At 37.6% G+C, this 12,646-nt stretch overlaps 1 protein-coding gene across 1 annotated transcript in view; it reads right to left on the bottom strand.

The window, feature by feature from the left end:
* Window positions 1-12,646, bottom strand: part of LOC113064000 (A disintegrin and metalloproteinase with thrombospondin motifs 2-like) — a 72,270-nt gene that overhangs the window by 29,272 nt on the left and 30,352 nt on the right. The window lies entirely within an intron of this gene.

The following is a 12,646-nucleotide window of genomic DNA, read 5'->3' as shown; positions in this document are numbered from 1 at the left end:
CATTCAGATCTGTTAACAACTGGAGAAATCCTCTTTGAATAGGGCAGTGGAAGTTTGGCCTGACACTTCTGTCATGTTTTTTTTTCTTTTTTCTTTTCGTTTCTTTTGTTTTCTTTCTTTTTTGTTTGTATAAATGCAATTTAGAAACACTGTTTCTTTTTTAATAAATCAATGCTGGCAGATGTGACTGGAAAAATAATCAGAAAAAATCAGATGTGTAAAGTAAATGAAACTGAAAGATACACATCTTGAAATGTAAAACAAACAGGAAAGTTCCTTAAACTCCAAGCTACACTGATTTCAGTTAACGCAATGTCACATTGAAGGTAAATTAAATTAAATTAAAGCATTTAGCAGACGCTTTTATCCAAAGCAACTTACAGTGCATTCAGACTATACATTTTTATCATGTATTCCCAGGGAATTGAACCCCCAACCTTGTGCTTGCTTGCTTGCTAACACAATGCCTCTACCACTTGAGCAACAGGAACACCTGAAATGTTAAACATGTTAAACCTGAAACATGTTTTACATGGATAAAATAAAGACATGGTTATTAATGTGGCACAAATTTCGGTTGGCTATGAATGCAACATCTTCTTTCTCTAATACAACTACACTGACTAAAATCTATGTTGCTTGCAGGATGAATGATGTTCCATCTGCTTAGACAAGCTTGAGTATCCTCAACGAAGGCATGACTCAAGTCAGCACAAAGGAATATGAGCCCACGCAGAAACCTACAGAACACACAGAAACATGAATGCTTGAGTTCCATGGACTAATAGTTCTGCCACTAGTCAGTGTTGGGTCTGCATTAACTAGTCGCAAATTACAAACAGGACCTATTGTCCTTTTGAGGGACTCCCTTAAACAAAGGAAGCTATATATTTTCATGTATAAACATGAAATGGCGGCGGCGGCCACTGCAAGAATAAAAGTTACGCCTTCTTTCTTTGTGTAGAAATTTGGACGCCATTGTGCAAATCTTCCCACATCATGATGTAGACATGTGGGGGCACGTAAGAATGAGCCATTTTAGGTAGGCAAGGTTGATTCTTAACTTTTATAAAGAATCTCTCTTTGGATTTGAGACTTTTGTCTTTGCAACTTTACAGAACTTTTTTATGTACCAAGAGCTTGAAACATTCCAAAAAGGAAGCAAAAATTTAAATCACATCATATGACCCCTTTAATTCACCAATTAGTAGACTTTATATCTGGACGACTACCCTGTTGAAAAGACTTTAGGCTACCATTAATTTCCATGCTGTTTTCAACTGGTTTGTTAAAGTTAAAGGTCCCGTTCTTCGTGATCCCATGTTTTAAACTTTAGTTAGTGAGCAATGTTGTTGTTAGAGTATAAATAATATCTGTTAAATTCTAAAGCTCAAAGTTCAATGCCAAGCGAGATATTTTATTTAACAGAATTTGCTTACAAAAAAATGACCCATTTGGACTACAGCCCTCTAGTTCCTGCAGTAATGATGTTACTAAAACAGTTTTTTTGACTAACCACCGCCCACATGAATACACAAAAAGGGGGCGTGGTCTTGTTGCACTCCGACGGAGAAGAGGAAGAGCTGCATTTGTGTTTGTCGCCATGTGTGGTCGAAACGCTGTTATTTTCATCTCAGAGTCCAATCACCTTTGTTTGAGCTTCCCAGAGACGCTGTACTTAGAGATCAATGGTTACAATTTATGTTTAACTTGGTTCCCGAAAATTATAATCCACATGTAAAACTATGTGCAGCACATTTTGCTGATGACAGCTTGCTCAATCTCAATCAGTTTAATGCCAGATTCGCATAAAGATTATTATTGAAAGATGGAGCAGTTCCCTCTTTGTCTGGAGAAGGCATTGTTTATGGACCACAACCTGTAAGTTCTGTAACTTATTACATGCTGTTTAGCTTTGTTAACTAGATATTAGGGCTGTGCAAAAAAAATAGAATGCGATTTTCATGTGCATCTCGTCAGTAAAAACGCTCCTGTGATTATAAGTACATCTCCAGCACGTGCGTTATTTTACTGTCTATGGTTCAGATCAGGATTGACAGGTTTTCAAAACAAATCCTGCCCACTTGTTTCTCAAAACTAGCCCAATCGCATTTCCAGGAGGGCAGCGTGCTCTAAGCTGGTGTCGAATCACAATACAGGAACCGCTGGCACAATCAGAACTCGTTACGTATTTCTGAAGGAGGGACTTTATAGAACAAGGAAGTCATCAGCCCGTTTTTATGACAGTGAAGACAGCAGTATACAGATAAGTGAATTGTGTGAAAAATACTCAGTTTTTTTTTTATACGCGAAACATGAACACATGTTATATTGCACACTGCAAACACAATCAAAGCTTCAAAAAAGCATGAAAAACGGACCTTTAAGTGCTGGAAGAGTGCTGGTCTAGCTGTAGGACTACCATGGTCTTGGGTGAAACTCAGGGCTGTGCACAGTGGGGTGGCCCGGTGGATGGAGCCACTGCCCCTTTGCCCTCATCAGCTGAGGTGCCCCTCTTACCAATCCTCCATCACCCCAGCTCAAAGCTGTCTATTAACGCTCCACTGAAGATTCGATGATTCCGCTAATCCACTCTGTGTTTCCCACCTCTCTGCAGCATCACTCACAATATGTGTGCTGCTCTCTGGAGGTAGGAGACCACAGTTTCCAAAGATCATTGCATTACCAGGTAGATGCACTACAGTCTACATAAATCAGTGGTTGATCCACTGAATTAGTAATTAGTTGATTGTTTGTTTTTATTTTTGTCGGTAATGACTCTGCCTTCTAAAGGCAAACTTGTAAACCTTCTAAACTTGCTCAAAATATGTGTTCTTCAGTTCTCTCTTCACAGCAGTTCAGTCAGTGTACTGTTTGAGTGCATGCATTACTCCGGGATATTGGTTTGTGTTAACTCAGACGGAGTGTCAGCCACATTAAAAAAGTTAACAGCTTAAGTCATTTGTGGATTAATGCGTATTAGAGATGCAAACCGTTTAAAACGATTCAGTTCGATTTGGTGAACTGAATGATTCATTTGCGATCCGGATATGACAAACTGCTTTGTTTTGAACTCTCTCACACAACAGACACGGAAGAGAAGACAATGCTGAATAAAGTCATCGTTTTTGCTATTTTTGGACCAAAATGTATTTTCGATGCTTCAAAAAATTCTAACTGACCCTCTGATGTCACATGGACTACTTTGATGATGTTTTTCTTACCTTTCTAGACATGGACAGTATACCGTTCACAGAGTTTCAATGGAGGGAATGAATCTAAAATATCTTAAGCTGTGTTCCAAAGATAAACGGAGGTCTGGTTTGGAACAACATGAGGGTAAGTTATTAGTTACAGAATTTTGCTATCTGGGTGAACTAATCCTTTAACTACAGTGCCTTATGGTGGGGTAAGTTAAAATGCTCACACAATTTACCCCTCAGCATTTGGCTCACTTTGCACCATAGCTGCCAATTTACCAGTTCAGGCTTATATTAAAATGGTACTTTGACAAGCAAAAACCATTTAATGTAAATAGAAAATGTAAACATACAGACAGAAGTGTGAACCTGAAGTCTCTCTAATGACGATGTCAGCTAACAACATTTTTGACCTTGTTTTTAAAGTCATCATTCAAGAGCACTTAATCACATCTTTACATTGGTCATCAATCTTAAAACAAGATCCAAGTAAACACTGTAATCAGTTAGTTAATGTCGTTTCACCAAGGCATCATCAGTTAACACCTCACTGTAGAGTTAACTCATATCACAGAGCTAGAATTCCAAGGCACAGAAAGATCAGTCTTCATTAGCTCTCCAGACAAAATGCCGCAGGACTCCTTCTTAAGATACTGTCTTTTCTTGCACTGCTGCAAAGGTGGCCCAGCACAAATAGAGATATTTGCTGCACAGGTGGAAGCTGTATGCTCCTCCTTAATGTAAGACCAGGCCAACAGCTATTAGTCAATGGAACAACTAGAATGGAATAGGAAAAAGATTAGCTGAAAAACACATGCAGTCCTATATTTTCTAAAGCCATGAACACACATAAAGCCATGCGTGCAATCCTATATGATCTCTGATGGCTAGCTGGAGCCATTACAGTACATTTGGTATGCTACAGTGTGATATGTGTGGGCTGAAATGTCAGGGCGACTGAGGTGAAGAGAAACTGACAAAAGTGCAGAAACGACACTCTTCTCAAATGCAATGACAAACCAGGAAACAAAATCTGGATCATGTTTTCCAACCTTCATATGTAAGGTCATGTCCAATTATATTTGTTATGAAAATTTTGCTTTCAATACATGGATTTATATCCACATATTCTGCACTTTCCCATAATAATGAGGGATGGAAAATATATTATAATAACAATTACAGATAAAACAATTATTATACATTATTTATTTTGTCATACTGTATATAAAATAACATTTTCCAAATGAACATAAAAACATAAAGGTGCATCTCAATAAATTAGAATGTAGTGGAAAAGTTCATTTATTTCAGTAATTCAACTCAAATTGTGAATCTCGTGTATTAAATAAATTCAATGCACACAGACTGAAGTAGTGTAAGTCTTTGGTTGTTTTAATTGTGATGAATTTGGCTAACATTTAACAAAAACCCACCAATTCACTATCTCAACAAATTAGAATATGGTTACAAGTCAATCAGCTAATCAACTCAAAACACCTGTAAAGGTTTCCTGAGACTGAGAAATGGTCTCTCAGTTTGGTTCACTAGGCTACACAATCATGGGCAAGACAATTCTTGTCCAGAAGATAATCATTGACACCCTTCACAAGGAGGGTAAGCCACAAACATTTATTGCCAAAGAACATGGCTGTTCACAGAGTGCTGTATCCAAGCATGTTAACAGAAAGATGAGTGGAAGGAAAAAGTGTGGAAGAAAAAGATTCACAACCAACTGAGAGAACCACAGCCTTATGAGTCCTCACATATGAGTCCTCATGAGTCAAGCAAAATCGATTCAAGAATTTGAGTGAACTTCACAAGGAATTGACTGAGGCTGCATGGGTTCACGGCATACAGATTTGTCAAGGAATTTGGCATACATATTCATATTCCTCTTGTTAAGCCACTCCTGACCCACAGACAACGTCAAAGGTCTCTTACCTGGCCTAAGGAGAAGAAGAACTGGACTGCTGCCAAGGAGTCCAAAGTCCTCTTTTCAGATGAGAGCAAGTTTTGTAATTCATTTGGAATCCAAGGTCCTAGAGTCTGGAGGAAGGGTGGAGAAGCTCATAGCCCAAGTTGCTTGAAGTCCAGTGTTAAGTTTCCACAGTCTGTGATGATTTGGGGTACAATGTCATCTGCTGGTGTTGGTCCATTGTGTTTCCATTGTGAAAACTAAAGTAACTGCGCCCATCTCTACCAAGAAATTTTGGAGCACTTCATGCTGACCAGCTTTTTGAAGATGCTGATTTCATTTTCCAGCAGGATTTGGCACCTGACCACAGAGAATCTATGGGGTATTGTCAAGAGGGAAATGAGAAACAAGAGACCAAAAAATGGGGCCACTGTCAAAGAAACCTGGGCTTCCACTACCACCTCAGCAGTGCCACAAACTGATCACATCCATGCCACGCCGCATTGAGGCAGTAATTAAAGCAAAAGGAGTCAAGTATTGAGTACATGTACAGTAAATGAACATACTTTCCAGAAGACCAACAATTCACTAAATGTTATTTATTTATTATTATTATTATTATAATCTTTTTTATTTGTCTTTTAATAGTCTTATTCTAATTTGTTGAGATAGTGAATTGGTGGGTTTTTGTTAAATGTGAGCCAAAATCATCACAATTAAAAGAACCAAAAACTTTATTTAATACACAAGTTTTACAATTTGAGTTGAATTACTGAAATAAATGAACTTTTCCACTACATTCAAAGTTTATTGAGATGCACCTGTATACACTTGATTGTAGTTGACAATTTTGTTTTTATTCTGTAAAAAGATATGCATATAAACTACGATGGAAAATTTGTATTTACTGAAATTTACAGAATAAATGTTGTAACTGTGATGCTTTATTTTTACATGTATTTAGTCAGAATATATAATTGTAATATAAGCTTTGTATTGGTGAAAATTTAATAATGAATATAAGTGTCAGCGCCGTATTGGTATAAGATTGGTATTAAATTTAATTGACAATAAGGATTTAAACATGCTTATTAATTAGCATGTCCTTTGGAAAAAAAAAACAACCATACTCAAATAACAAACGATCCACAGAGGAGAGAAACTCTGGCTTCACCTGTATTACTCTGATAGATCAGTGAATAAAAAATACCAAAAGCCATGTTCGAAGAGAAAGCACATATTGATTATTGATAATTAGTATTGATAATTCAGTATTGTGACGGCTAGTACTTATTCTCAGGTTAAAGTAACAAAAAGTATTTTTTATGATTGTTGAAGTGAACAGAATGAGAGCTTTTTAGAAAGAGTGCTGCAAAAATGTCTCAAGATATATAAATGCTTGACACTAGCAGACATGTCCTTGTTAGCATACCTTGTAGCATGTTAGCATGTTCACCATTGTCATTCATCTTTATAGTCAATACAGATCTAGAAGGTCAAAGACTAAGTCAATGTCAACTTTGACCAATACATTTGCATGGTAATGCACAAAAGAACTCTCTAACGCAGTTATCTAAACCAAATAAACTATGAAGAAATTATATAAACAGAGCAGAGGAATTTTCCCAGCATGTCTGATTATGAAACCTGATTTTGCAGGCCATTTTCAGAGGAAAAACCCTCTCACCCTTCTCTCCTCCCACCGCTTTTGCAGTAATCTCAATGTTGTACACTTCATGTCTGCCAAGTAGAACTTAAACTCTCATCAAGCCTTGCCACGTAGACACTGGCTGTCTGAGTCCGGCATGTCTCTGCTGGAATTCACTGAGAGCTGCAGCTTCTCAAATTCACACACACACACACACACTCCAGCTGATGTCGCCAAAGACCTGCTCGCTCCAAAACAGAGATTCACTTACAGATACTGTATATTCTCCTGTTATTTTTAGTACCAGCATGGGCATACCTGCAATTCCACAATGCAATACAACATCAAACCTACTGCCTGCCACATGTGTAACCTTTTCAGCTAAATATTGATTTATGACTTTAATTTGATGTCTGTGATAAAAGAAGATGTAAGATTTGCAGTGTTAAAACAATTGCCTGAAGATATAGGAAAAAATCGCTAACTTCAGTGTATATACTGAACATACATATTTCACTTTTCAATTCTGGTTATGAATCTTAATTTTAACCACAATTTAACCACAATTAAAGGTAATCGAGACAATTTGTTAATTTTATTATTGTATAAATACATTTATCCTGTGTTTTTAAAAAAAAAAAGGAAAACACAGGTTTTCATTATTACAAGCAAATTATGCTACTGTTCAAAAGTTTAGAGACATTTATGTATGATGATACAGAAGATTTTTTAAAATCATTTTGAACTTTCCATTCATCTAAAATGAAAAAAAAAAGAAAATACAAAAATAAATACAAATTATGGTTACATATATATATGTGTGTGTGTGTGTGTGTGTGTGTGTATGTGTGTGTGTGTGTGTGTGTGTTTGTGTGTAAAACATTGATATTAAAGGGGGGGTGAAGTGCTATCTCATGCATACTGAGTTTTTTACACTGTTAAAGAGTTGGATTCCCATGGTATTGGATTCCCATGGACAAAGTTTCAAAAATTAAGTTGTACGTTTGATGATATTCTGATGATATTCTGTATTCCGGTTTGTAACAAGTTTCGGGAAGTTTTTTTCGAGTATGGGTCTGTGTGACGTTAGAAGAAGCAGAATTTCCTTATATGGGTCCTAAGGACACTTCTCCCGGAAGAGCGCGCTCCCGTAGAGCAGAGCACTGAGAGCAGAGACATTCACTGATCAGAGCAAGAGACCGAAATGTCACAAAAGAAGTGTGTTTTTGGTTGCCAGGGCAAGACAACTCTGCACAGATTTAAAAAAAAAAAAAAAACAGCATTAAAGAGCCAGTAAGATGAAAATTCTAAGCTTCCTGTCACTGTTTATAAGTCCTGTACAAAAGGTTTAAATCCATCCAAGGTTAAAAAACATTGTCATTTTGTCAAAATATAATTTTAAAATTACCTCAATTCTCAGAGATCCCCAAACGGTTCGCGCAAAGCTGTTCAAAAGATTCAGTTTCCTTAAACCCCACCTTTCGGTAGCATACTGTGTTCTGATTGGTCAACTAACATAGTCAGTTTTGATTGGTTGTTCCGCACACAACTTCAAATTCAAGCCGCTCGCTTCTGTTTGTATCTGAATAGCGCCTTCAGCGTGGGGGCGTGGTCAAATTAGATATAATGAAGGGAGACTTGAAAGATTGGACATCACGTTGTTTTCATATGGATTACTTTATCACAGAATATCTGTTTTCGGCATCACCTGTTTAGTTTTAAAGTAGACATGTCAAGCTTTCTATAGATATATCTCTCATGTCTCTTCGTTGAGTATTCATAGAGTTACACTTCATTTTAATGACGTGTTTGTAAATGAAGATCAGCACCGACTTTTTCGGGGTTATCAGAGGGTTTTAACATAACTGTTAGTGCTAGCACGACATACTGATAAGACGCTCGGGAGAAAACAAACACATAACTTCATTATCATAATCGCGTTGTGATTCGGAGATGCTTGTTGGTCTAAATAAAGTTGGTAATGAACCCTCTTTTATGGCCAAACGCTTTGAAAATCCCGCCTTGAACTCACCGAGATTAGAAAAGCAGTCATCAGTGAAATGTCATTGGTTCTTCTGATCTTCATTCTTTGGCAGTGAAAATAAAACAAACTGGCCTTTACAATTAAAAACACACTGTCTCCTCGACATGATGCTATCACACCAACCACTAACCAGAGCGTCTGTGTGGGGGTGGGTGGGTCAGGTCAGAGTTTTGTTTCTCCCATGACGGTAGGCGGAGATTATTATGCAAAGTGTTTCTAGTGACGTACATAGAGATGGGCAAAAGCTTTGAAATCTATAACGACTCGTTTCAGCGATTCAGAGTCGACTCCTTACTTTAGAAGCCAATAACTTTATAAAACGTGTACTTTTTGGTTTAATTACTTTGCACATTGTTTACGCTGATGGACAGCTACATCATACACTGTAATACAGGTAATTTTTGATTTCCAATCTGTGTGGCTCTTTAAGGGACCAGTGGATGGAGTTTATTTTTACAGAGCATCAACGGAGTTGTGCAAGTGTTTTTGTTTGTTCCCTGCATTTCGAAGATGCTTGTTTTACAAACAAGGCCCAGTTTGACGCTGGATTTGTATATTGTTTATTTCTTAAGGATAATGCAGTCCCAACGAAAAAGGGTCACGATTGTGTGTTGGAACCGCAGGCGGTGAGTAAAACTGCTTCAAATATCTCTATCGGCGCATAAGCACATCAAGTAAACAACATGCGATGTTGTCATCAAACTGCACTTTCCACATGTACACCTTAAAAAAAAAAAAAGACGACAAAGTGGAACTTAGTCATTTTCCAAAACCGCTAAGCAAATATATACAGTTTCAATACATACTACATAGAGACGTTCTGCAGTAGTCGTTGCTGCTGCTGCTCTTGTTAAATTTCAGCCTCTGGATCTGATTCTGGATCATAAATATACGGCTGAATCTGACTGTTAGCCATGGTTTGTTTTGGATGATGTTTTTTTTTCCTCACAGTAATGTCACAGCTCCCAGATGCGCTCAACGCAAAAGCCTACTGGCGCTCGTGATTCTTTAGCTCTGCCCACACGTCACGCCCCCAGCCGCTCCTGTTTTTCCGGGAAAAAACGGTACAGACTATCTTTCTCTTATAAATATAATAAAACTAAAGACTTTTTGGAGTTATGAAGGATGCAGTACTACTCTATAGGTACTCAAGATTAACAGGATATTGAGTGAAAACAAGCATTTCACCCCCCCCCTCCCCTAAGGATTGTTTACTAACAGCTGCCTAAAATTCAGCTTTGCTCTCACAGGAATAAATTATATTTTAAATGAAATTCTAAAATGTCCATATTTAAAAATTTATAAACTGCCTATGTCCTACACCTGCGTTTTGCGTTGTCCACTGGAATGCCACTCTCTTGTGAAAATGCATACAACAATTAGTGGAAGCTAGAGATTACTTCACTTCGCTTCAGAAGGCCTTTATTAACCTCCTTGAGCTATGTAGAGTACTTTTTATGATGCATGCATTTTTTGGGGCTTCAAATTCTCTACCACCATTCATTGAAATTATAAAGCTTGGAAGAGCCAGGACATATAAACAACAACAACAAAAACTCTGAGACCTATCCCTTTAAGGACCATTTACTCATAATGGTAATCATAACCACAAAAGAGCCATAACAACAGTGAAACAAGGAAACTAAATTATTTGGAGCACTTCTGTTTCTGCTGATAACGATAACCAATAAAAATGCGTCCGACTTCACACACTGCGAGCATATAACTGCAGTGCACACGTGGAATTATCACACTTATTTTTTTATGAATCATAAAGCAAGATTGTAACATCACTTTTAAAAGATAAGTGAGTAAATTGATTTTACATTTAAAAGCAGCGTTGCCCAACTCTGGTATTGATTACAGTGCTAATCCTACAGTCCTTTTAAAGGATCAGCAAGAATTTTTGTATTTCTGTCAAATAGGGTTTGACAGTACTGCAGTTAAGCAATTCATGCAGCCTTCTAAAACAACTAGGCTGTGAAGAAAAATGAAAAAGCAAAGGAACTGTGACGCAAGTCGAGGCTCTCCATATTCCCCAGCTGAACTCGACCACTCAAACTCAAAGTGACATGTGAATCCTTTTTAGAGAAGTTTATGACTTTATCCAGTCACCCTGCTGCTCCTCTCCTCACACGTCTCACATGGGATGCTGAGAGAGACAGTGCTGGGGGTGGAGCGGGATGAACAGCCTGGGCAATGACTCAGCCCTGGAGAACTTTTCTCACTTTATCCACATATCTTGCCTCAGGTCCATTTAGTAAGGAAAAGTTCAACCAAAAAGAAAAAAATAATAATCCATTATTCACTCATCCAAATTTTTGAATAAACTATTTCTTTAACACTATGAGACATGGCTTTAGCTTTGATAGACACTGTAGCTCTGCTTTAAATCTAGTTTAAATGGACTGGATATAGCCTTAGCAGTATTTTCAAAGACTGCATGCTTTGCTAAGAGGTTACATTGAACATGCTTTAAAATTTAACGAGCTTCACACAACATTTTGACGCTCATGCCAAATACTTTATCTTACCTAGTTGATCTCTCCCCCCCCAAAAAATACCAGCATGGTCATCAGCACATGTTTTGGATGCTGGTTTCCTGGTGTCCCTACCGGTCATGATCTCTAGGTGGAGTGCCCGTGAGCTTCATTAGAGGGCACTCCAGCTGGAGATTGTGACATAAGCATATGTCTTTGATGAGCGAACAATATCCAGACAGGGTAATCCAAAGGGTAAATCCAAAACTACAAAAGCAAGAATCAAAACCAGGTAAACAATCCAAAATGAAACACAAAGGCAAGACAAGGCAGGAAACGAGACAACATGGGCTAAACAATACTCAGCAGTTTGAAGGTGATCTGAGTAAGTGTTACATAGTGAATGTGTGATTGGTGTGTGTAATCAGTTCATTCAGATGTTTGTGTGAAATCAGTGCAAAGGATTATTGTAAATTGAATCCAGGGTGAAGTGACAAGAGTCTGGAATGGAGTCCCCTCTAATGAAGCTAGAGATCGTGACACTACCAGACTAGCCAGGGATTTTTTTTATTATTATTATTATTTTATTATTGTTAAGGATTTTTTTAAATAAATTTCCCAAGGCTATTGGGGCCCTTAACATGCTCAAAAACTCTTGAAATTTCCACACACATTGGAATCGTCTACCATCAGGGCTGGACAGAAGTTCACATGGTGGGGTCAAGGGGGGGCCATGGCACAGCCTCTTTTAAGGTCATATTCCAGGGGCACTACAGGACAGACCATTTCACCTATAAGTAACCAGACATTCTTACATATATAGATTTGTGCTGACAATCAGTGCTCCACCCAACAGGAAGACAGCTTTTGTAGACTGTTTGAAAAATGCACGCTCTGGAATTTGATATACTCGTCCTAGCATTTTCAACCGATCCCCACCAATCTCAGTCAATATGATCTTAATGCAAAAGTTTTTCAGGATTCTTGAATGGTTTGGCCATGACAAGGTGACGTATTTATGGTGAAAAAAGAGAAACAGGAAGTGTGTTATAACTTCATTATACATTGGCTGATTTTGATCAAACTTCAGAAGTTTGTTCATTGAAGGAGGCTAATCGCATAGCTGTTACTACTATGCATCAAAGTTATAGCACCACCAAATGGAAGCAGGAAGTGTATTATTTAAAAAAAATTGCTATGAAATCAGCCTCTTATTTTTTTACCTGATTTGCTTCAAACTTCATCAGGATAATGATAAGACAAAACAGATGTACAACTGTAAAGGGATTCTTGATATCTTAAATACAGCTGCCATGGCAATGCTTCAAATTTAAAAGTTTTTCTTCTGTATACTCC

The sequence above is a fragment of the Carassius auratus genome, chromosome 46, assembly GCF_003368295.1.
Source record: "Carassius auratus strain Wakin chromosome 46, ASM336829v1, whole genome shotgun sequence".
Lineage (NCBI taxonomy): Eukaryota > Metazoa > Chordata > Actinopteri > Cypriniformes > Cyprinidae > Carassius > Carassius auratus.
This window is presented reverse-complemented; position numbering and strand designations above follow the sequence as displayed.